The 23,909-nt window shown below is 45.6% G+C and overlaps 1 pseudogene; it reads left to right on the top strand.

The window, feature by feature from the left end:
• On the top strand, positions 1 to 23,173 carry LOC119374243 (uncharacterized; annotated as a pseudogene).
• Positions 23,174 to 23,909: the final 736 nt, after the last annotated feature.

Genomic DNA, 23,909 nt, shown 5'->3' with positions numbered 1-23,909 from the left:
ATGGAGTGCAGCCCTAATTGCCGCTTTCGGCCTGCTGCCCGGTACCTTCGGTGCGTCTAACACCTCCACCGAGGACGGCGTTCTGGAGGGCCACAACCTTGAGGCTGCAACGGTGCCTTGCTGTCCATCGACGGTGTATGTCGTTGATTTTGACGCTTACCGAAGCAGCCCTGCCCCTCCTCTGCAGGTCAAGGACTCTGCGTCGGTAATGGACATGAGCATATCGCCGGCAGACCTTCCGCAAACGAGCATATCGCCGACAGACCTTCCGCAAACGAAGAAACTGCCCTGTCGTTCATCGTCGTCAGAACATATACAGGCGGTCCCACCTGTCATGCCAGATGAACGACACGACCATGAAGACTACCAGACCACGATCGCCAGTAACGCGACCTACGCCATCCCACTTCACAAAGTAGGCCATCCAGATGTCGCAAACGAGATGCCTGACCAGCCAGGCGTCATTATCGTCAGAGACTTGGCACCGCAAACCAGCTGCCCTGTTGACGACACTGCTCCCTCCAGGGACACATCTTGTTCACGTGACCCTTCATCAGGAAGCGCCAGCTCGACCCACCGTGATAACTGCGCCCGACCTCACATAGCCCGACACGCGACAGTTACGAATGCTGTACTACGTTCAGCGCTGCGGTGGGACCAACGTCAGCGTTTCGAGATAAGCCTACCACCATGCCGAAACAGTAATTGCCACCCACCCGAGCAACTACAGACACTTTGTGAGAAGTCTCTTGGCCGGAAACTTCGAGTAGTTCGACGCTGCCAATTGCGTACACGACAGGCCAATGGGAGAAATTCCCATACAAAGTCGCAGCGTGGCAGAGGTCATCGTCCACCGCGACACAGCCAGTGTCGCCCGCCAGGGAAACTTCTAGCAGACCACCCAACTATGCTGAAGCGGGGTCGGGGCCGACCACCACGAAACAGCCAGTGTCGCCCACCGGACACGTTTCTGGCGGATCTCCTGACCGAGTTGCCGCGTGGTCGGGTCCGACCAGCGCGATTCAGCCAGCACCGTCCACCTGAAATATTGTCAACGTCTCCGCGCGCTTTGCAGTCATGGCCGAGTGTGATGACGAAGATCGACACCGGGGCTCTGGCACGCGGGGACAGCTAGCGGGAGGAAGCAGAGGAAGAAGAGAGGAGAATAGAACAGCTTGGCCCAGGAACGGGCGTTGTCTCTATCTCGTCCTTTACAATATATATATATATATATATATATATATATATATATATATATATATATATATATATATATATATATATATATATATATATATATATATATATATATATATATATATATATATATATAATGTTCGTATGCTTGACCTGATAGGCCAAAATTGTATGATCAAAGTAAATACATGTGCACCAGCGTAAAAGTTAGAACACTAACAATGGGCCAGATGACGGTTGTTGTATATATATATATATGTATAGATATATATATATATATATATATATATATATATATATATATATATATATATATATATATATATATATAGATTATGAAGAGTCTGTCTTCGGTTGCCGTAAAATAATTAGGAAAAAGGTATACGCTTCTAAAAAGCTGTTTATTTGTCGATGTTTCGATCGGAGACCGATCTTCATCAGGATGAAATTTACCAGGCTTCGATGCGCTTTTATATAATCGTTCTCCGAGCCGAGAGGGAGCTTCAGGAGGGGCTTCATCCCCTCCTGAAGCCTGTGAGGGGATGAAGCCTCACAAGAAGCGATAAGCGCCGAAAAGCAGTCAACTCAAAAAGCTTAGTAAATGTCCGGGAAGAGTGTACAACGGCACATTCACTAAAAACAGGTGGCCACGATCTCCGGTCTCTCGCACAAGTTAATGCTTATGAAGAAAGTGGAGAAGGGGATGAAGCTTCACAAGAAGGGATAAGCGCTCATATATATATATACCAATGAATTTATGAGCATACAGCATGAAATAAACACACCAGTATAGATATATATATATATATCTACACTGATGAAAAGAAATAGAACTTCAACTGTTTTTCAATTTCTTTGCTAAGCTTTACTAAGAGCCAGCTCTTTGCACGTCACTTCAGCTTGGCACAGAAAAACCATGCAATGCATAACGTTCGCGTGTGCTCGAAGGCCCCAATTAGGCCTTTTAATGAGCGGACCCGAGTCCGGCTCGGCCCGCAGCATCAAGCCCGGCCCAGGCCCGAACTTTCAAGCCCGGGTCCGCCGGAGAACGACTCGGATGGCCCGGCCCGGCCCGCGCCGGGCCCGGCCTTTCGGGTCGGCCCGGGCCCGTGCAGTGCTTTACTCTCTCCCCTCCTCCTCATCCTCACAACACTCCTACTCACCCTCACTTTCCGACCACCTTGCTGTACGTTGATACATGGCGATGCAATGTTTTACCTGCTCCCATCCTCCTTTCACTCACCCTCACTTCTCCTTCCCTCCCCTGGCTATGCTATATTGTACAAGGCTATGCTATGCTTCACACTCTCAACCTCCTCCTTTCTCTCCTCCCTACCCTCACTTCCCTTTTCCACCCCCTTGCTGTACTATACTATGCATTACTATGCATGACTATTCTGTGCTGGGAATTCCTTGCCACATACCCGCTTTCTGTGGCGCATATCCCCTGCGTTTTGTGTCTACACTACGCCGACATACCTGGAGGTCAAAGAGCTTTGCCGTTAAAAACAAGTTGCATCGTTCATGGCGCAAATTCAGTGTATACACGGTCTGTGCTCCGGCTCGCATGATATGATATATAAGATCTCACACGGGCCACTCATTTTTAACGCTTAAGGATAAGAAACAGCGATTGCAGTACATTGTTGCTTCCAGCCCACTTGGCTGCATGCATTGCTGAGATGCCGTCTTGTTCTCTCTTGTCTTTCCACATGTCTGGGGCGGCATATGCTATCAAAAATAATAAAAATATACGAGAACTTTGCACTAAGTTGCACCAAGCTTGCCAAAGCGAAGCTGGTCAATCCTATAGGCTCTAGGTTGACGCCGGTGGCTGATATGTTGTAATTGGTTGTTGCTAGGTTTTTACATATTGGTAAGTAGGTTTTGCTATGTCGTAACTTGGTTTCGTACGTTGTAAGGTTTTGCTACGTTGTGGGTAGCTTTTGCTTGAGAATCGCGAATGTCTGTCTGTATTTGCGGGTTTTTTTTCTTTGTTTATTTCTATTTATTTCTCTCTTTGTCTATATTTCTTTCCCTTTCTATCTTCCTCTTTCATCTCTTTCTCCGCGGCGGCCGCATTTTTGATGGAGATGAAAATGCTAGAGGCCCGTGTACTTTTCGGTGCACGTTAAAGAACCCGCATGCGTCTCTTCCTTTCCATTTCTTTCTCATTTTTTCTCTCTCTGGACTCGTTCTCTCACACCTCAGAGTTATTGCTGCCGACAACGCACAAATCGGCGCACGTGTTCTGAGATCCTACCAGAATAGGAAGTGGTCGACGACGATGAAGAAGAAAAGAGCGCGTGCTGGTTTGTGATGATCATACCTTTCTTTCTACGACGCACGGCAAACCTCGAGCATAGCAGCTCATCTGTAAAAACGGGGGTAAGACATTTGAAAAACGAGGAGTCGTTGACTTGAATCCACAGAAAGTGCTTGCAAAGGTGGGTGCCCAAATGTCGAAGTGGGTCTAATATATTTGAAGCACTCGAAGCAGCAGAATAATAGACTGCCGCACAGTGGTAAAGGTGTGAGCCGAGAAGTTTCATGTGAAGTTCAAGATACATCTCCCGCTAGTTATTTAACCTATATGTGGCAGAACTTTTAATGTGTTCGGGCATTGGACTTTCGAGGTATTTTATATGAGAGAATGAATATCAGCTTAGAGGATGAGATGGTGTGGATAAAGTACTGTTCAAGTCTACAGATATTTTACATCCGAAAACGTCTACACTAGTCTCTGGTTTTTTCCCTGTTTATATTTGTAAAAAAAACACATCCATGTTTTGCGGGTTTGTCCGAAAAGCTTTTTCATCGCCCCCTACCACGATTATATTATAGCCAAGCTGCAGTGAAAGAGTAAAAAATAGTGCGTGGCAGAAGTGTAGTATTCATGTTCATCTACAATAATGCGCAGTTAATTACAGCCTCTCTCACAACACCACTTCCCTAGGTGAATAAACTTGAAAATGTGCGGTCACTGCTGACATAGAAAGTATGCTTTAAGCAGTAGCTATCTACTGTGTTTGGCACGTGTCCACGAGCAGCCCTTACCTAAAAACGACAATTTCAAATGTCATTATTGTAGCGTAAGCTTTCTTTTACGTGAAGGTGCTTAAAAGCCCCGCTTGGGTAGCAGCTGCCTAAAAGTATGTTCTGGGATCTGGGAGACTCATCGTATCGACTGATCGCTGCCCTACGGGACAATGCAACGTCATACGCTCATGAAGAAAAGCAGCGCTGCTTGAAAACACAGACACGACGAACGCACACGGACTAGATTATTATTATCATGCTTCTTCCGTTGTTGGCGTGCTCCCGCAGATGGTCGTCAAGCCAGTTTCCAGTGTGGCCTATGTACGTTTTGTCAAAACTAGTTGGGATTTCGTAGACAACCCCCGTTCGGCACTCCACAATGCGCGAAACGTGGTTCTTCCAGCAGGAATTGTCACTCTCAATTTGGGGGCTCTGAGAAAACGTCATGCATACCAGCACTTCCAGCGACTTCTTTGACGCGGGGGTAAACTGCGGGCCCGTAGGGGATGAGCGCCATTTTCGGTTTGGCGAGTTCAGGCCAAGGTTTTATCTTGAAAGATGATCTCCTGGACGAGAACATCTACCATGGACGAAGGAATTTCAGGAATCCACTTGCTCTGAGGCACTGCATTTGGATGCCGAGGCAGTGGGTGACATCACGGTGAGAGGAGCTAGTGAGGGCATTCTTTAGGGCTCGTAGTTCGGTAGCGCGCTTGACGATCCTTGAATGAGCCAAAGAGAAGAATAGTAGCTGCTTCATCGAGCGCGGCGCATATACCCAGCAGGCGCTGCTTTGGCTGAGGTAGAACTTCAGGTCAAGAATACGTATAGAGTCGTATGAAGAAAATGAAAAAAAAATCTGAGGGTGGCGTTATTTTTAGGTCTGGCGGTCCCAAGCCGCCAATTTGCCACGAGGTTGGTGTCCACCCAAGTGACTATGCACTTCGTTCCGCCAAGCACCAGGCTGGAAGCGCGCTTCTACCTATTTGATTGCTAGGAACCCGGCAGTCGCAATGCTCGGCCTTCCACAGAACCGGCAGATGCTCGACTATTTCCCCAAGGTTGTGATGGCTTAGGGCGCTCCTAGGGGCCTTTGGAGAACCTCATGGTGCCAGTTTTCGAAATGAGTGCCCACAAACAACCGAGCGTCTGGTCGATGTACTCCTACGAAAACTGGTGGGTTCCCGATCGACACTGGCAATCGAACACGGTAATTGCCGCATTGGAAGCGAACACTCAGCCGCGTAGCCACCGCAGCCGTCCTTTCGGCAAATTGGTAATTGGGGAAATATTTATATGAAAATTTGTGCGTGCATTTTAAGGTGTGTTTCACAAACAGACGGAATTATCGGCCTGAGGTGAAGTTGGAAGTCTTCCAGACTATCTAGTTTGTGAAGAAGGCACCTATTCCCACAGTGCAATGTTTGAGTATTCAATTTGGAGAAGAGGTTTGCTCTCCTTGTCCAATAGATAAACTTGCTTACAGAGCCATCCAGAGGCAGTGCAATTCATGTGTTTTTGTTGCTGACACGTTATCAGAAGCTGCGTCCTTCGTTCAACTGAATAAGTGCCTATGAAGTTTTGCTGACATATATGGCCTCTACCAAGACGCTGGGTGCTGTGCGCTTAGCGACTGCTCTAGCACATGTTTCGAGCTTCCCTGCGTATAGAAAGGTCCTGAGTACTTGAGGACCGCGTGATACGCTTGCCCTAAGAGGGGGCTGTAGATTTGCTTGCCACTGCCTAGAGAGCCGAAATGAGCGCCGCCATAATACGCGAGACGCGGTGAGCCGTCGAAAGTCCTTCTGGAACTGATTTCTAGTTATTGAACTCGAAACACGAAATATGAATAGTACCTAGGATAATTGCGAGATCATGAAATCAGCGAATGACGGTGTGTTCCTACGACTACAGCCTATCCGTTCGCATAAGTAGTTTGCGAAGGTAGCGAGTGACCTTTGACTGTTTGTGAGAGAAAATTCCAAACCCAGTGCTCCGCGAAGTGTAATGATAATTGGCGCACATTTTTACACAATTGACTACGCCCGCATTTCCAAACTACATTCAAAATGTATTGCAGGGTCCCCCTAAGGGGCCTCTCAGTACGCGACGACTACTCGATCAATTCGAGGCGGAGAGCACCACGAACGCGTGGTGCTGCCATCTTGTTTTCCCAGCGCTTCCTTCTTCTCGGTTTAGTCGCCGAAATCCTGTGTGCAGACGCAGAGGACACGCCACGGAGCCTACGCAGCACGGATAAATGCATCTTGAGTCATTTTCGCCTTCCCTATTTCCTAAGCTGCCCTGCAACGTCTATACTGCAAGAAACTTCCGAGAGGGACTATAATCAATTGTATACATAAAACCGGAAATTAACAATGTGCCGTGCAGTGTTAGTCTCACTGGAATATAGAGCTATCGATTGCTGGGCTCCTTTTCATGTTCCTGCTTCTTCTTTAGTTGCAACAGAATATCTTTACAAATGGACAAGGGGGCAGTGCTAGAATGAATAGAAAGGGCGAGATGAAGACAAGACACGCGCTGTGTATCTCGTCCTTTGCATTCGTTATAGCGCTGCCCTCTTGTCCCTTCATTATGAAACCAAACCTACTCGCCCACCTATCAGGAGATCTTTGATCGCCATTCCCTATGTTTAATGCCGCGATGAAAAGCTTCAGGGAGATATTGTGAAACCAGAAAGAAGTGACAGCTTTCTCGCTGTCTTTACTGGCTTCTCGCCAAGAACCACGTCCAATCGCCTTATTTTAGCAATTGAAAACTGGAAGGCGTCCCCAGTATGCCCCTATTCTGGGGGTTGAAGAAGGCTGTGGAAGTACTGAGCCATAAAGTAGTTTTTATTTATGTAGTAGCGCCATCCAACCGCTGTCCGGCCCATCAAGTAGACGTTGCAGGAAGCGCAATAAGTTTAAAACAGTTTCTGCAGGCGCCAGATGTACCTTATCATTGTCAACATTGATCATATCATAGTCAACATTGACTACCCCCGCAAAAATAAACCAAGACACCAGTTATATTCTGCAGCTACATATAAGAAGAGAGCGCTTGCAGAACAAAAAGAAATTAGCGAAAGTGCGAGGACATAGATATGGACAAGCGATGGCCAATTTATTATGGGTGATGCGGCATACGCCAGGTTATATTCTAACGGACTTGATTCCTCTGGCAGTGTGCAATAATTCTCCAAACACCGAGCATTCACTAATCATCGAGTATGCCCTGTGCCCAGGACGCGGGCTCAGTCAAGCACGGCAACGCCCCCGCCAGCTCGGTTCCCTTGTGACGGCACTCATGAAATGCCTGCCAGAGCAGACCAGCGTCTAGGTGTTAGCCTTTAGAGGAGGAAAAACCTAAACATGATTGAAAACTGTGGTACTAGTTTATATTCTCGAGCGCTAGAAACGTGATCACATTTACTGGCAAGTTAATAAGAATCTTATTAACTTGTTTTCGATGTAGTTCATCTACTTCCAGTAACCTTTTGCGAGCAAGGCGTCCAAGCTTAGAAAGGTCATTAGTGACGTGAGTACAAATGTACTTCAGCAACGCTTTTTTAAGCAAGCTTAACTGACCTTTGCAAATGAAACATGTTTCTTTCTCCTGCACTGACCTCACAAAAGCGGCACATTCAGATGGGGCGTAGTTTAGCCTACGACATTTAGCCAATAACTGCACTTTGCAGTACTTGAGCTGCTGCGTTCAAACAAAAACTGACAGGGTCCCTTATGCATACGTCTTAGTCGACTCGAAGGCGAACGCCATTTTCTTCTTTTTCTTCTAAGCCAATGTATTGAGCCTCCGTCACCCACCTCCGAAAGCTTTTTGCTGCTAACGTGGTTTGCCAATGCCTCCAGGAACGGAGGCATTCTAAGCTCCCCCCCCCCATCTTGTTTGACACTGCCTGCGGGATCGGCCCACCATTGACCAAAAAATCATGTCATGTGATGACGGCATCAAATGACGTCACGTTATACGACGCCATGATCGCGTCATAGTGACGTCACCCATTTCGGGAATTTGAGGCGTCCTGTCGACGTGATATGGTGAGGTCATCTCGTGAAGATGATTTTTTTGCATCACTCGTGTTGGCGCCACCAAAGGGGGACGCCGGTCAGTTTCGCGCTTTATCAGGGATCTAAGGCTATCGTCTTAACAAAACATACGAACGCTACGGTAAACATTCATTTCTTAAAACGTAAGTGTAAAGTGATGTAGCCTAGCTAATGTAAAAAACGCCAGGCCTGCGCGGAAAGCGCAGCACACTAACAGTGAAAGCTGGTAGAGCGGCATTTCTAGAGCCCGTTATAAACAGTCCTGGGGCAAGTACTCTAGCAATGTACCCACTACGCCACAAATATTATGTTTGCGAAGTTGGGAAGCACCCACTGCGCCATTATTCTTCATTCTGTGGAGAAACGAGGTACCATCTGTAAGGCATTATGTGTACTTTGTTGATGCGACGGTTGATGACGATGAAGAATAATGGCTGAACCCTTTGTAATGGGTTGGAAGCTTTAAACGACCCACTAGTTGAGTAATTCGCATTGTGCGACGCCCGGTCGTTATTTAACTCTCCCACCACACTTTATAACCTACGTGAACATAAGAAAGAGAGAGAGGGAATTAACTTTATTGAGACCTTGAGGAAATGGATCATTGGAGCTTTATGGGCTTCCTTGGCAACCAATAGAAGTGCACTTGCGACGAACCCACTACGCTATAAATTGTCATAATTTTTGTGAAGTAGCGAAGCAGCCACTGTGCAATCTTTCGTCATTCTGTGGAGAGCCGTGGTACCCGCTAAACACATGTAAGGTATTATGTGCACGTTGTTGACGCTGTGGCTGATGACGATGAAGAATTACGGGAGAGGCCTTTGTGATTGGTTGGAAGCATTAAACAACCCACTCGTTGCGCAATTCACATTGTGTGACGCCTGGTTACAGAATTTCGTTGTGTGATGCCTGATTGTTATTACACTCTTCTACCACACTACAGTAGATATGTTAATGTGTTCCTTCCCAGCATTAAGCATGTATGGGATCGTTTGTTATAGGGTTTATTTGTTTGTATAGGTTTCTTTCCCCTGATATGAAGCCTGTGCAGGGTCTTGTGATCTCATAACAGCTTTCGCTGTGAAAGCCGAACCGTTTAGTCGCCTCTAGAACATGTCTAAGAACACACAAACTTCACATAGCTACAGGCCACGGCAAACCCGAAAAAAGAGATTTCGCGAATGAGTCATAGCTTTCGATCCATGTGGCACGTACTCACGTGTGATCCCTTGAAGAGTGTCGTTGTTTCAGTACGAGTAAGGCTCAGTAGAAGGTGGGAAGCGCGACATGAACGGCCGGACAAAATAAGGTGCAACATTATGATGTCCAGTTGTATTTATACTAATTAGAGGGCGAAGAGGGGCAAAGAGAGAAGTATTTCACAAATTAGGTACAAGCAGTGTTTTGAGTGTTCAGCTCTGTCGTCGGTGATGCTGCTGCTGTTTTCACCTTGCTTCTTTTGACGACCAGACGCATGCGCGGAATTTAGCCAGCAGTAGAATAGAGATTACAACGCACGCTCAGCTGTGCCTCTAGTTTGTTTATGTTCCCGCCGTAGGCGGTAATGTCTCTGTCCTTCAGCGTTCCTGCGCGCCGCTGTTCTGTCGTGGGCGCTGTCGCGAATCTGCCAGAACGCATCATCCCTATTACACAACCCACCGCATGCTGATCGTTCATCCGTGTCACACGTCTTTATGGGCTCATAAAATGGGCATCACCTGCGCTGGTATAAATTATTGACATATAATAATGTGATGGCGTTAAATAGCTTGTTTCGCAGAAATTCCGGTGTGGGCGTCGTTGGTTCGTAGCTATAAATCAGCGTTGTCCGTGAGCAAAAAAGTCGAGAAAGATGGAAATAAAACAAATAATAAAAATCATCGGTTCGAATGAAAATTGAACACAGGCCTTCTGCATGGCAAGCAGGTGTTCTACCACAGAGACACGCCATTTTTTTTCATGGGATTTATTACACTGAGTATTAGAATGCACAATAAGAGCACAAATAATGTGATTGTACTTTATTGGTACAGAGCCACGCCATTGCTTTTTACCTGTTTCAGAATGTTAACAGCTGCGCAGGTCAGAGTGTTAACTTTACGGACGCGTAGTGGGCCATTCGATGAATTGCAAAAGAAAGAATTATGGCGTAGTAGGCACTGCGCAGCTCTACTTGCAGTACGCATTCTAGGACAGTTAGAAAGAGCGTATTTTACGCGCACAGACGTTTGTTTCCTGGCATCACCGTTTAGGCATGCACCGAGAACCAAAGCTAGGCTTGCGTTTGAGAAGACGATGTGCACGGGCACAATTACACTGTCGCGTTCAGCTCTTAAAGGCCAAGCTCAAGCGTCCTCTAAGTATTTAGATGCGAAGCATCTCTTGCTCGGGGGTATGTCCCGCGGCCTGGTAGTCCGCACTCAAACTACGCATGAGCGACTTTCCTCCTTCCCTCTCTCCAACAGCTATGCGTTACTCTCTGCACTTCTCTCCCAGCAGCTGCTTGTGCTTCTCCTACGTTCTCGCTTCTGCTCTCGCGGCGCATGCTCCACTCTCCTCCTCTAGTCTCCTCTCCTTCAAGCGGGTAGAGCGCTGTGCGCGTTGTCCAGCGCTTGCTTCGGTTGACTCCTCTGAAATGCGGGCTCGACATGCCGAAATTCTCTCCACGATGAGCGCCAGCGCGTGCACGTACCCTCCGCCTCTCTCTCCTCTCCTACGCTGCGCCCCTCTCGCGCGCCTGTAGACCGCGTTCCTCGCTCGCCCTGTGAGAATTAACGGCCAGGCTATAGAGGGAAGTCAAGACGCGCGTAGTGTTCCTTTTCGCGTCTCACGACGCGAGTTCGGTAGCATGCCCAACGAACGCCAACGGAATGTCTTCGTGCAAGTGCTGCGGCTTCGCATCACCTCATGGTCCCCTTTAGCGGGATATGGTGTAATTTTTTTTATCTTTTGCAGGAGCTGGTGCCTAGCCCAGTAGGTAAGACACTCCAATCGCGAGGTCATATGGCTGGAACCCAGTCAGCCAACGTTTTACTTTGTTTTTCATTTTTTCGTTGGTGTCTAACCATTTAGTCTTTGAAGTCCTATAAAAAATAAAGGAACAAAAATCTCCATAAACTGTGACGTAAGTAACTCAGAAATTAAAGGAAAAGTCTTACGCATTCTCAATACATCTGTGCCAGAACAGATGGTATATATTTATTTATTTTATTTTATTTATTTTGTACAATACTGCAGACAGTAGTCCAAGCAGGAGAGGGTGTACATAAAGAGACACACAAAAGGGAAAAAAAATCAAACATTACTACGTAGCACGGGTGATGTGGATGGTAATGAATTCCACTCTGTGATTGTTCGCGGGAAGAATGAATATTTATACAAGTTAGTTCTTGCGAATACAGGCTCGATGTAATGACTATGCTTGTGTCGTGAGGCTCGACCGATGTGCTTCTTCAAGTAACCGTCAGTTTTTATTCCAAGCTTACCAAAGTAAACAGAAGCCAAAAACTTCAAACGTGCCTCTTTTCTCCTTTCAGATAGTGGCTGTAATTCTGCTAACTGTAACATAGCCGAAGGTGAATCAAGACGTCTGAAACGTTTGTAAACATAGCGGACAGCTAACCTTTGAATTTTTTCGAGTTTTTCTATGTTTACATGGGTGTAAGGATCCCAAACAGCACTGGCGTATTCCAAGGAAGGTCTAATCATTGTTTTGTATGTCATCAATCTGAGGGAAGGAGGGGATTCGCCCAACTTATGGTTCAGAAGGCCTAATTTTTTTCGGGCTGTGGAGCTTATGTTGTTTATATGGGTCGACCAGTTAAGAGTGGAAGTTAATGTTATTCCTAAATATTTGCATGCCTGAACTTCTTCAAGAGGGGTATTTCCTATATGATACGTAAAAGGAAGTTTGTTGCATTTGTTAGTGATGCTCATGTGCACAGTTTTCTGCAGGTTAATTACCATTTCCCATTTATTGCACCATTCTGCCAATTTATGTAAAGTGCCATTCAGGGTGATCTGGTCAGATACAGAATTTACAGGCATAAATATGACGCAGTCATCTGCGAATAGTTTCAAACAAACAGACGAGTCCGCTACATCTTGAATGTCGTTAATATAAATGTTAAAGAGGAGTGGTCCCAAGACGGACCCCTGTGGAACACCTGAGTACACATCTAAGAACCGCGAACTGGATCCGTCAATGTTTACATATTGTTTTCGATTTGATAGGTATGTTTTAACCCAGTGAATAATGTGCAAGGGTAAACCAATTGCTCTCATTTTTGATATTAACTTTGAATGCACTACCCTGTCAAATGCCTTGGAAAAGTCTAATAGTATTAGATCAATCTGACCACCTTTGTCAAGAACTTTGGTAAATTCATGAACTGTTGTGACTAATTGAGTTACAGTGGAGTAGCCATGTCGGAAGCCGTGTTGTGCATCAGTTATTACGTGTTTCTGCGCTAAAAAATCATTTATGTATTTTGCTAATATATGCTCAAGCATTTTACAGGAACAAGAAGTTAGGGATATAGGACGATAGTTATCTATCTGTAATGGGGAACCCTTTTTAAAAACAGGAATTACTTTTGCGACACGCCAGTCGTCAGGTAACGTGGCCGTATCGATAGACTTCTGAAAAATTGTTGCTAAAAGGGGAGCCACTTGTACTGCATATCTTTTGAGAAAGGCGTTTGGAATATTATCCGGTCCTGGTGACTTCTTAATGTCTAAGCGAAGGAGAAGCTCAGTCACGCCTTCAGTAGATATACTAACTGTGTTAATATTTTTGTTATCGTAGAATTCTTCGGAAAGCGACTGTGTCATCGGAGAGCATGGCTTCGTAAAAACACTTTGAAAAAACATGTTGAATGACTCAGCTATTTCTTTTTTATCGGTAAGGGCACTCCCGTTCACAAAAATTTGATTTATTTTGCGACAATCTTTTTGGGACAAAAACTGCCAAAATTTGGCAGGATTTTCTGTCACAAAGCGACCGAGCTTAACAGTAAAGTAGCGCTCTCTTGATTCTTGTAACCTAAGCTGTAGATCGAGAGCTAAACTTGAGATAAGGGTCCTGTCATATTTTTGTTTTCTATAACGTTTTATTCTACGTTTTAACTGAATAATTTCTCTCGTTATCCACGGGTTATCTCGACCTATCCTTTTAATTTTATCTGGAACGAAGGTATCAATGCAATGCTGGCAGCATCTTTTAAACTTTGTCCACAATGTGTTGACGTTATCATCACATAAAGAAAAAAGGGTGTCTTCCAAATGGAGCATAATATTTGAGTCGTCAGCTGCATCGTAGTTTTTAACATTTATCGATTTAGGGTTGCATGAGTGAGGATTACGTCGAAGGACACACGTAAGGTAGACTAAGCTATGGTCTGAAATGCCTTCGTGGACTTCTGCTGTACACTCACCAAGGCCAGTGGAGCATAGGACTAGGTCTAAGATCGAAGAGGATGTAGCAGTTACACGTGTAGGAAGCAGGACTGTTTGGCATAAGTTGTATGCCAGCATCATGTCCAATAAAGTTTCTGAACTGGTCACATCAGTGGGGCCACATGTCAACGTACACCAATCAATACTGGGAAGATTAAAATCTCCGGCAATAATTAGGTTCTGATTCCGGTATTTGTCTAGGTGATCGTACAGATCTAACAAGAAATTGGGATTAGCACCAGGCGGCCTGTACACTCCAGCCACTACGATCTGATTGCCTGATAAATTAATTCTACAAAAAACGCTTTCGTGGTCCGAGTCAATGGGAGGTAACGGTACCGACGGCAACGTGTTATAAAGTGCGGATGAGCACTTCAGGCGACCGCCTTGTGTGGATCCAACCATCTCATGTGGCATAAGCACGCTCACGGTAAAGCGCTCAATACAGGTCATTACAAGGCTAGCAAGGCTCAAACCCGGAATAAAATGAACAAACAAGGTCTGAGGTAACATGAATAACAGAAATAGCCAAGAAGAAATCGCAATATTTAAGTAAAGATCGCTAAAATGTTTGAGAAACGTGGGGCTGACTCCGGAAGGGCACAAGAGAAGGCGCCACCACCTTGCTGAGCGAGCGAATGCCCCTCCCACTGCGCCGCCTCTGCGTCGGCGTGGCGCTGCGTCGCTACGTGACTACATCTGATGGGGGAAACCACCTGACGGAATTCCCTACAGACGACGTGTATCTCAAGTGCCGTAACAACCAGGAAGTAGATAAGCACACCAAAAAAGTAGCGCACATGTAGCGCACTGAGTTCGTGAATCTGCCGAACAATATTTTACTTGTACCAGGGAAACGCTACATGCTTACGTCAAACAGTTGCGTTATTGACGCTTTGTTAAACGGAGCAGTGGGAACTCTACGAACGGGAATCGCTGGGTGACCCGTGCAACGCACTTCCTGGGGTTTCACAGTTGTTTGGTTGGTTGGTTCCTTAGGGGAATAGCAGTGGATCTGCCATGCGTTCTTTTTATCATCCTCTTCCTCGGAATTCTACAATGCTGCAAGCGACATGAACAAAGATGAAAAAGACCACGAGAGGCGCAAGCGAGTTTTTATTACATTATATTTTATAACTACTCTCAGTGGCTATCGTTAACTATTTTATTGTTTCTCAGATGCTTATGAGCTTATCAGAAATGGTGCGCTCCCTAAAGTTTGCTATATTCATGTCCTATTGGTATCGCGATACGAAACGTTCATGTCCTAAATATAGGATAACAGGGCTCAGCGGTTGTGAGAGCCCTAAATGCATTGCATGCTGGTCCACAGCCGTGCTGCTTGTGCCAGTTTCTGATTTCTTGTTATTCTTTTAGAGAAATGAACCTGACTTTTTTTCCAATTTTGTAAAGGGACTTCATTAATGAGACTATATATAATTGACCTGAATGCGTTTTCTGCTCTATGTGAATGGTGCATGTGAGAGCTACAAGATAATGGCAACGAATCAAAGTTTTCGCAGCTCGGTGTTGCAGGTCTCGGCGAAAATAATTTTGGTGCAGTAAACGGGACGCGGCAATACGCCATATTAAATCTAAGAGATAGTCCAATAATCAGACAAAGGCCATTCAAACTCTTTGAAGAGCTGCTTGTCACGAGAGCAATAATTTGCTTTCGGACCTTTCATACTCGCTACATATAATAATGTTATCAACCTATGTTTACGGCATTTGCATGTGTTGTGCAAGAAAAAGGTTAACCTTATTTTTAGGTGAGGCGGTCCCATGCTACCATTTTCCCGAAGGGTAGGTGCCCTCCCAGGTGACTGTACTTGCACCTATTTTACTGGTAGCCATCCGGCGGCAGCAATCCTCTCCCTCCCACAGCAGCGGCGGATGCTCGGCTATTTCACCAAGAGGGCGAAGGCAATGAAGTTCACAGTCCACCAAACAGATTCGTTTCAGTTGTACACGGAGAACCAGTGACGAGCACACTTCACAGGAGTAAGACAGGCCCAATCTTGTGCCCCTTACGTGGGGTCATCGTTGGCCTTCAACCCAAGGTGGAATCTCTTCCAGTGAGTTGGCACGACACCTCATTGGCATGATCCGAAGTGGGAGGGTACACACAGCTCCCGGAATGTCCGTCCTTGCAAAGACAAGTCTGCCCAAATTCAAGAGCCTCTTCCACATTGGTAACTTCCAAAAGAAGCCATATCTCCGGGCATCTTTGAAATGGCTGCGTTGGCGACCGGCCCTCACAGAGAAGGACCTACCACGTTAGTGAAGGCTTTGTCCCGGGCAGTCACCAAAAGCCAAATTTCACCATTTATGAAATATGTCTTTCAAACACAACTTCAACTCTCATTTTTAATATTGCTTGCATCATTCTCTACCACAGTCCCTTATCTCCGTCGTTTTATATGTACCAATGTGATACTGGTTTCCTAAACAGTTTAACAGCCTAAGTTTTTATTTCCTCGTTAGCTTTATATTTTGAAATTTTTGCTATTTTTTGTTTTTTTTCTGTCAAATTGTATTGGTGTATTTAACATGTTAATCAAATCCGGCTAGGTTGTTTAGAGTGGGGGACATTTTTTCTATACTAAAATACTAGTCTCTCCGTACTAAGTACTGAATGAATTTCAAAAAAGATAGAATGCAATGACAGTATCACAATACACCATACCGAACTTTAAAACCCCGTGGTGTCCTACATATTGGACATGACATCGTTTTTTCTAATGCGTATATGGGGTGCTCAAACTACAATAATTTCCCGCTCTTTAGGTGGTAGTAAAGGAAAACGTACAAAGAAAAAATTCCAACAATTAAAACAAATTCAGCTAGTTCCACAGCTGTGCAATGTGATTAAACCGCGTAGCTGGCAATCAAGCCCCGCCACCTTGCGATCGCAGATTGAGTTATTTTTTTATGTTTTGCTTCTTTCTTATTTTTTCATGCTTCTTTCTTTGTTTATCTCTTTGTACATCTTCTTCCTGTTTCTTTCATTTTCTTTCTTTCCTAATATATTGCCCTCTCTCTTCTTTTGCCTACTCCTAAACCTCACATCCCTCCTCCTCACCCGCAGTTCTCTTTCCCACCCCTATCCATGCTACAGTGTACAAGGTTGTGCTGTGCGTGTTATGCGTATGTGGTGTGGTTCTACGCTGATATGCGGTCGTGCTGTGCGTACGTGGTTTGCGTGGTATGCGGGCCGTGGTATGCGTGGCATGCGTCACACGCAACTAGGGGAAATGGTTTCATTCCGCACTCGACACGCATGTTACGTTCTTCATGTGATGGTCTCTAAATCGTGTCCGTCATACACTCATCTCCCCCTTCGCAATTATGGTATATAGCAAAGTACGGAGCCGACCACCAGAAAACTCAGATATAGGCGCCTAAATAGACGGAAATATACGAGTAGCTCGCCGCGCAATGTATATGAGTACCTAGCCGATAATGCCCTGGAGGATGTATGCATTGTGGCCGAGTGGTTATGCATGTATGTATGGATGTATGCATTGTGGCCACGGAGCCAGTGGTCGCAGGTTCGAATCCCCGGGTGCGCGCTTCGGAAAGATTTTCTTCTGAGGTATTTTTCTTTGTAGGTTTTTTATACGCTTATACATATACAGAATGGCGCGGTGGCGCCGACAGTGACGGCAAAATCACGCGTAGAGTGCCCATATAATTTCTTTCGCACAATAAAAGAAAGAAATGAAATAAATACAACCGAACGCTCATACGCTCAGCCATGATGTGGAGAGGTTATGAGATTTGGATAATTTTGCACTATCAATGCAATAAGTGCAGTCTCAGTGCACCGCATTCATTGGTTTTATATCGCAAAAGTACGAAGAAAACACGAAGGAAAACAACCATTCCGCTAGGATGGTATCAGCTTATAAGAATACCAGGGAAGAAATCCTAGGGAAATTTACAGACCGAATGCAACTCCGGATGGTGAAGATTTCGTTCAGAGACCATACAAAAAGAAAGTGGTCATGTAAAACCCTATCGACGATGAGGAAAAAAAAGAGATATGGATTTCATAATGAGTGAGTATACTCTAGTGTAGTACGGGACACAGAAGTAGTAGGTAAGGAAAAATGTAGTGATGACAAGTTATTGAAGGCGATTATTGACGTGAGCATGAAGAGATCAAGAGCAAATTATTAAATACGAAAACAGACCAACCTAGACTTAGTCACTATACCACAGAAGAATTCAGGACATCCCTTGAGAAGAAATGGGCAGGCTTGCGTTTTTACTTTTGCCGATGACTTCAGCGCTTAGGGCAGAATAGTTTGTGATGCTGCGAAGTTGTGTGCAGTCAACACAGCGACGCATGCACCGTAACCCTTCCCCCCCCCCCCCCCCCGACACAGTTCCAAAATATCAATTTGCAGGGTGGGCCACATATAAGGCAAATGTTTATTGGCATTGAAGAGCTCTTGGTAGCCAACGCTGAACAGAACTGACTAAAATTGCTCTTTGAATTAGCAATGCCGACATTAACCATCATACAAGGCACCGATAACACTTGAAGCAGAAGGACTGTAGAACAGAGAACTGCGCGGGCTCGGGCCAACCCAAACCCCGGGCCCGGGCAGGGTAAAGTAGTTTTCCCGGCGGACCCGGGCCAGCCTCGGGCTTGAAGCTCCTGGCTTAGGGTTGGGCCCGGATTTGAGGTAGCGGCCTTGGGTGGGGCCGGGCAAGGACTTTGCTCAGTTTTTAAAGAAACACTGAAGTGAGACACTGATTCCGTTGAGAGTGATAAAGTGCACTCTGAGAACTCGAATGTCATTCATTTCACCGTCATAAGATTCACCTTCATAAATCAAGGTCAAAGTTTCATTCACAAATTTCGCGCTGAAATCTCCGAGCGTGACGTCAAGCATTTTCAAAGTGTACTTGGCGTATTTTGGATACATTGGCTCAATGAAATTTCCTGAAACTTTCCTGAAACTTTCCTGAAATTTCCCTCAGAAATCAACGTACTTCATGTTTGCCTATTTGGAGCTACGTGGGCCCCGGTAGACGCCGTCAGTTTCTGTGACGTCACGGCGTAAGGTGGCATCGCTACCCGCATTTCCATTTTGCGCAGTTTCTCGCTTACCAAGAGTCTTGTCGAGGCGAGCGTGGTCATTTTGGAATTGTACATGCGTAATTTAATGATGATTGAAAAATTGTTCTCTTTGGTGTCTCTTTAAGTTAATAATGTTAACAATAGGTGGTGGGGTTTAACGTCCCGAAACCATGATATGATTATGAGAGACGCCGTAGTGGAGGGCTCCGGAAATTTCGACCACCTGGGGTTCTTTAACGTGCGCCTAAATTTTAAGCTTATTCCACATACGTTGTGCATATACGGATGTTTCACGTGTTATCTCGAAAAAAAGAAATGTTTTTTTTTGCGTGGACCAAGCTATCTGGAGAAGTTTTATGAGGAACAAGGGTGTACGAAATATCAGCTAACGTTGCCCCTTGAAAAACACACCTTTCGCATATCTCATGTACGGGTCATATCTGAAGGGTATTTTGCGGCAAGATTCTAAAGACATATCGATGCCTATCTCCAAAATGACTAAAATCTGGGCGCCGATTCCGAAATATAAAGTTCTATTTCACGATTCTGTATCAACCACGGTGTAAGATATATACTCTTCAGGTGAGGACACTGGCGAGACGCGATCGACCAGATAAAGCAACGCCGCCTCTATTTTCTTCACTCCCAGCGCAAACGTTCACTCATCAATGGACGCCGTCGGTTCGCCTTAGTTCAGGGAGTTTCCGTGGTGCGACGCCACATAAAGGGTAGGGCTGTTTGCATCACACGTGCGTCTGAGCGCTCATATGTCACTTATTCCCGCCGATAGGTGCTCGCTGTGGTCACCGGACCAACAGACGCGCACCTTTGTTACTTCATCTGGTCAAACGCGCTCCGCATGCTAGCCAAGAAGTGTCCCCACCTAAAGAGTATATATCTTACACCGTGGTTATAGTGAACTATGTTCTAGTTCACTATAACCGTGCTATCAACACATGGTAGCCGCATGGGGGCCCAAGAAAAAATATGCTTTAGGCCTGTAATGACTGTGTAGCTTCAAACGTGCTTATAAAGCAAATTAAAAAAAAAACGGGTCGATGACAGTCTTGCGCGAGCCGCGGACCGCATGCTTGAGACCGCAGCGCTATATAATGCGAGAGTTACATGATACTGCCGCCACAGCGTTGGAATGAGCAGTAATAGCATATGTCCAATAAAGAAGGCGTGGGGCAAAGTATATTCCCTTGATGAAATATCTGGCTTGAAAAAAGGCCATTATGAATTACTTGCCGGGTGATCTCCCCTTACCTTGAACCACATGCATCCAATGAGTAAGCGTCGAGAAGCTTATTCACGCCTTTATTACCAAACTGGAACGAACCCCGAAAATAGCTAGAAATCACTTCGTTCACCTCCTGCCAGTCCGAGCCGCGTAGTCCAATGACCATCTTCTATCAGTACATCAGTATCGTATCGGCACTGGCTTTGCCGCTGTGACGCTGTGACGCTGGCGCTCACTGGGAAGCACTGGAGATGCTGGAATTCTCACTGGCGTGTGCTGGCACATACTGGAGCCTGTACTGTTTCTGCCAGTGCCGCGCGCTGCTTTCAGTATTGTGCGCGGCGGAATGCTTTGGTATGATTCAATATCGAATGTTTGATTCGATGGTACCGCCAGATGCTACTAACGGGTCCCAAACATGTGTCACAAATTCTATCGGCAGAGAAAGACGATGAGATGCGCACTATTTGCATGATATACGTGATAAGTGAAATCACGGTCAATTTAATGTTTCCCTGTCGAATGTGGAGAATATATGTTAATAACCAAGAGCATCCACCGCTGATCATTTTTCTTTCTAGCATGCTTCTTTTTATTCATGCAGTGCCAATAGCGTCGTTAATTTTTGCGGAGCACATAGCAGCAATGAATACACATTTCGTACATGCCGCGCATATATATCAGTTTTGCATCCGTGATGTGTTGCGGTAATGACTTCATATTGTAACGTTTATAAGTCTCGAGGCGTCGGTCTGAACATACAGAGCAAATCGTTACATCGCCGTGCAGTTGGCAAGAAGTAAATGAGCTCTGGCTTCGCGACCCCTCCCAACGGAGGCCAGAAAAACAGCCGTCGTTCGATATCGCCGCACCGGAAACGCATCTCGGGCAATTCTTGCACTTCCACTTACTTCACCTATACGTTAGGTAACAGTTAAAAAGGTTCCGAGGCCGAAATGCAGAAACTTCAACCATCGCAACTCATCTGCGCCGAGATCGGTCCTACCCAGTGCGGCTCCCAGCGAGCGTTAGGCCTAGCGTACCGGCCGAGTCCTTGTACATGCCACCGGCGCTTCTTGGTTTAAGCACACGCAATTCCAACGTGTAAGAATTACTGTATAGTCTGGACATCCGTTAATTTAAAATAACTGTTTTTTCTTGTGTACGGTGTCCGCACAAGGAGCGATGACCATCGATGCGACTCGCTTTCAGCAACGAACGCAGGCTCACCGAAAGCAGCCGGCCGCACTCGCCGGTACTTCTCTGACTCATACGTCAAAACATATACGTGTCAACTGGTACGCGTTAGTGAACGAACACACCGGCACCTTTTTTCAACAAATTGCATTTGTTTTTGCTGAGCGGTTTTATAGTTGTAGTGATCGATAGCAACTGCAAATCAGAATACAGGCACGCCCGCTCCGCAATAATATTATCGCTCGCGCGAGAAAACTACCCCGTATGAATTCATGTAGGCGCGTGTTTATCGAACGAGTCATCGTAGAGCTTCTGTACATGTTGATCAGTAGCAAGGGCGAGAAACGACTATTAAAAATCGACACTAACAGCCGTCAAACTGTACCCTGTTCCTCGGTCCATTTGATATTTTTCGGAGTTAAGACGGGAATTCTTAAAGACACTTAGCACTCTTCCCATTTTGGGCATTTCATTCGTTGCCGCGAACCCTTTGTGTGTATCTAACAAAGAAGCACGCTTGATTTTGAAAGGAAGATCGCGTCTTCCGTGAATCCGCGACATCAAAATATGAAAGGAAACGCTGTCTTACTGTATTGACTAGCCCTTGTACGGAAGCGCCGACAGGTTTCACGTTTTTGTGAAATTTCCGGAGCTAGTATAAATTTCGATAAAAGCAGAGGATTCTGGCTGGGCACGTGGGCTCTAACACCCTCGGTATTTGCAAATATTCATTGGGATGACACTCCGATCCGTTATCTAGGTGTGCCTCTTGATAATTACCGTAATAGTGGTCCTCATTGGACGTCCGCGTTAACCACTATCCGTCGCAAGGTGTCCACTTGGCAAGGACGCGACCTTTCCGTTTTCGCAAAAGCTAAAGCATGCAACATATTTCTTGCTTCAAAGCTTATCTACATTTTACAGGTATTACACTGCTCTCGAGTACATATTCAGGCATTTCACAGAATATTTGCCTGCTTTATCTGGAGTTCATCATGGGAAGCCATGAGAAGGGACAACCTTTTTCTTCCGCTTGAAAAGGGTGGGCTTAGTCTTGTGCATTTGTTTATGCGACAACTGGTGCTGCGATTTTTTTACCTTAAAGATGTCTGTCACCCGGTTCTTCTGCTTGTTATACGGAACCGTCTTTCTCACCATCTCCCTTTTCTTTTTGTCACAACAAGAGTGGCGGAAGAATCGTAATTATGGGGTTTCTTGAAAGCGATTGTCGACACTGTCCAGTTTTTGAAAGCCAGATTCACGTTAGAGTACTTGTACAACGTGGACAGAAAGACGCTAACCGCCGCACTTGTAAACACCCTTGTCCCCGAACCTGTTTACCGACAGCAATATTTATCTCATTCTGGTCATGATGTATTCTGCCGTGTACGTAAAATGTGTATATCGCCAGCTGTGAAAACGTTTTTCTTTAAGCTGCACACATCTACTTTACTTGTAAAGACATGGCTTCATGAAAAAGGGATATACGTGCCCTGGTCTGTAAATTGCAGGCTATGCAACGAGCCTGAAACAATCGAACATTGTTTTATTCAATGTCGTGATGCATTTCATTTCTGGGACATTCTTAAGAGAACCCTCAGAAAAGAATTTCCAATTACATCGCATGGTGTGAGGTTCCAGCCGTTCAAAAAGAGCATCAACAATAATGCACCATATGATTTAATCATGCTGCTAGGTCTATATTCGCTATGGAGAAGCCGCATGATTGACAGACACGCTGAGCCACCTCGCTCGACACGGTCTGTCTTTCGAGAAGAAGCAGCTAACGTGCGTAGTGTTGCTGGGACTTTTGATCCGGTTCCGGAGTGGCTTGGCCTTCTGGACGTTTGTGTCTGTTTACCGGACTTTTGAAGATTCCTTGGACTATGTGAAATTATGTGTGTTTTGTGCATATGTGCATGTGAGTGTAATTCTAAAGCGATGAATTATGTTGTAATAGATGGCGACATTTGATGGCATTATTACCATGCATTAAAGGAAAAAAAATTCAGCGTGGCGCAGTGGCAGAGTACTCGCTTGGAGATTGAGAGGTGGCGAGTTCGAATCCTCGTGGTGGAAGTTTTTTTTTTTCAAACGACTTTTTTGTTCTTTTTTTATTGCACTAATGCTTTCTATATTACTTTCTTTACTAATATATTTATGTGGGGCACGTAGGCATCGCCGTTTTAACGCGGTAGAGCCGTTTTGCGCTTGAGTACCCAGCGCCTCCCAGTAAAACACCGCTCCAGCGGCCCAGTATCCAGCGCGACGCTGGGCCCATAATCAGGCATGGCACTGGACGCTGGTACCCAGTGGCGCTGGGTTTTGCAATAGGGATGGACACTCTCGGCTTCTTTTTGCCGTCGCCGTTGCCGTCGCCTTCATGTCCCAGATATGTAGATGTATGTATATATCAATCAAAGCCACAACAAATTAATCAGCAGAAAAAAATCACACCATCTCCCGCTAAAGGGTACCATGTGGTGATGCGAAGCAGCGTTTCGGCATGTCGAGGCCGTGTTTCATAGGGCGAGTGGTGAGGGGGAGTGGAGATGGTGAAAAGGGAGAGGGTGGGTGCTGAGGTGGAGTGGAGAGGAGGTGTGCGGAG

The sequence above is a fragment of the Rhipicephalus sanguineus genome, chromosome 11 (genome assembly GCF_013339695.2).
Source record: "Rhipicephalus sanguineus isolate Rsan-2018 chromosome 11, BIME_Rsan_1.4, whole genome shotgun sequence".
NCBI lineage: Eukaryota > Metazoa > Arthropoda > Arachnida > Ixodida > Ixodidae > Rhipicephalus > Rhipicephalus sanguineus.
This window is presented reverse-complemented; position numbering and strand designations above follow the sequence as displayed.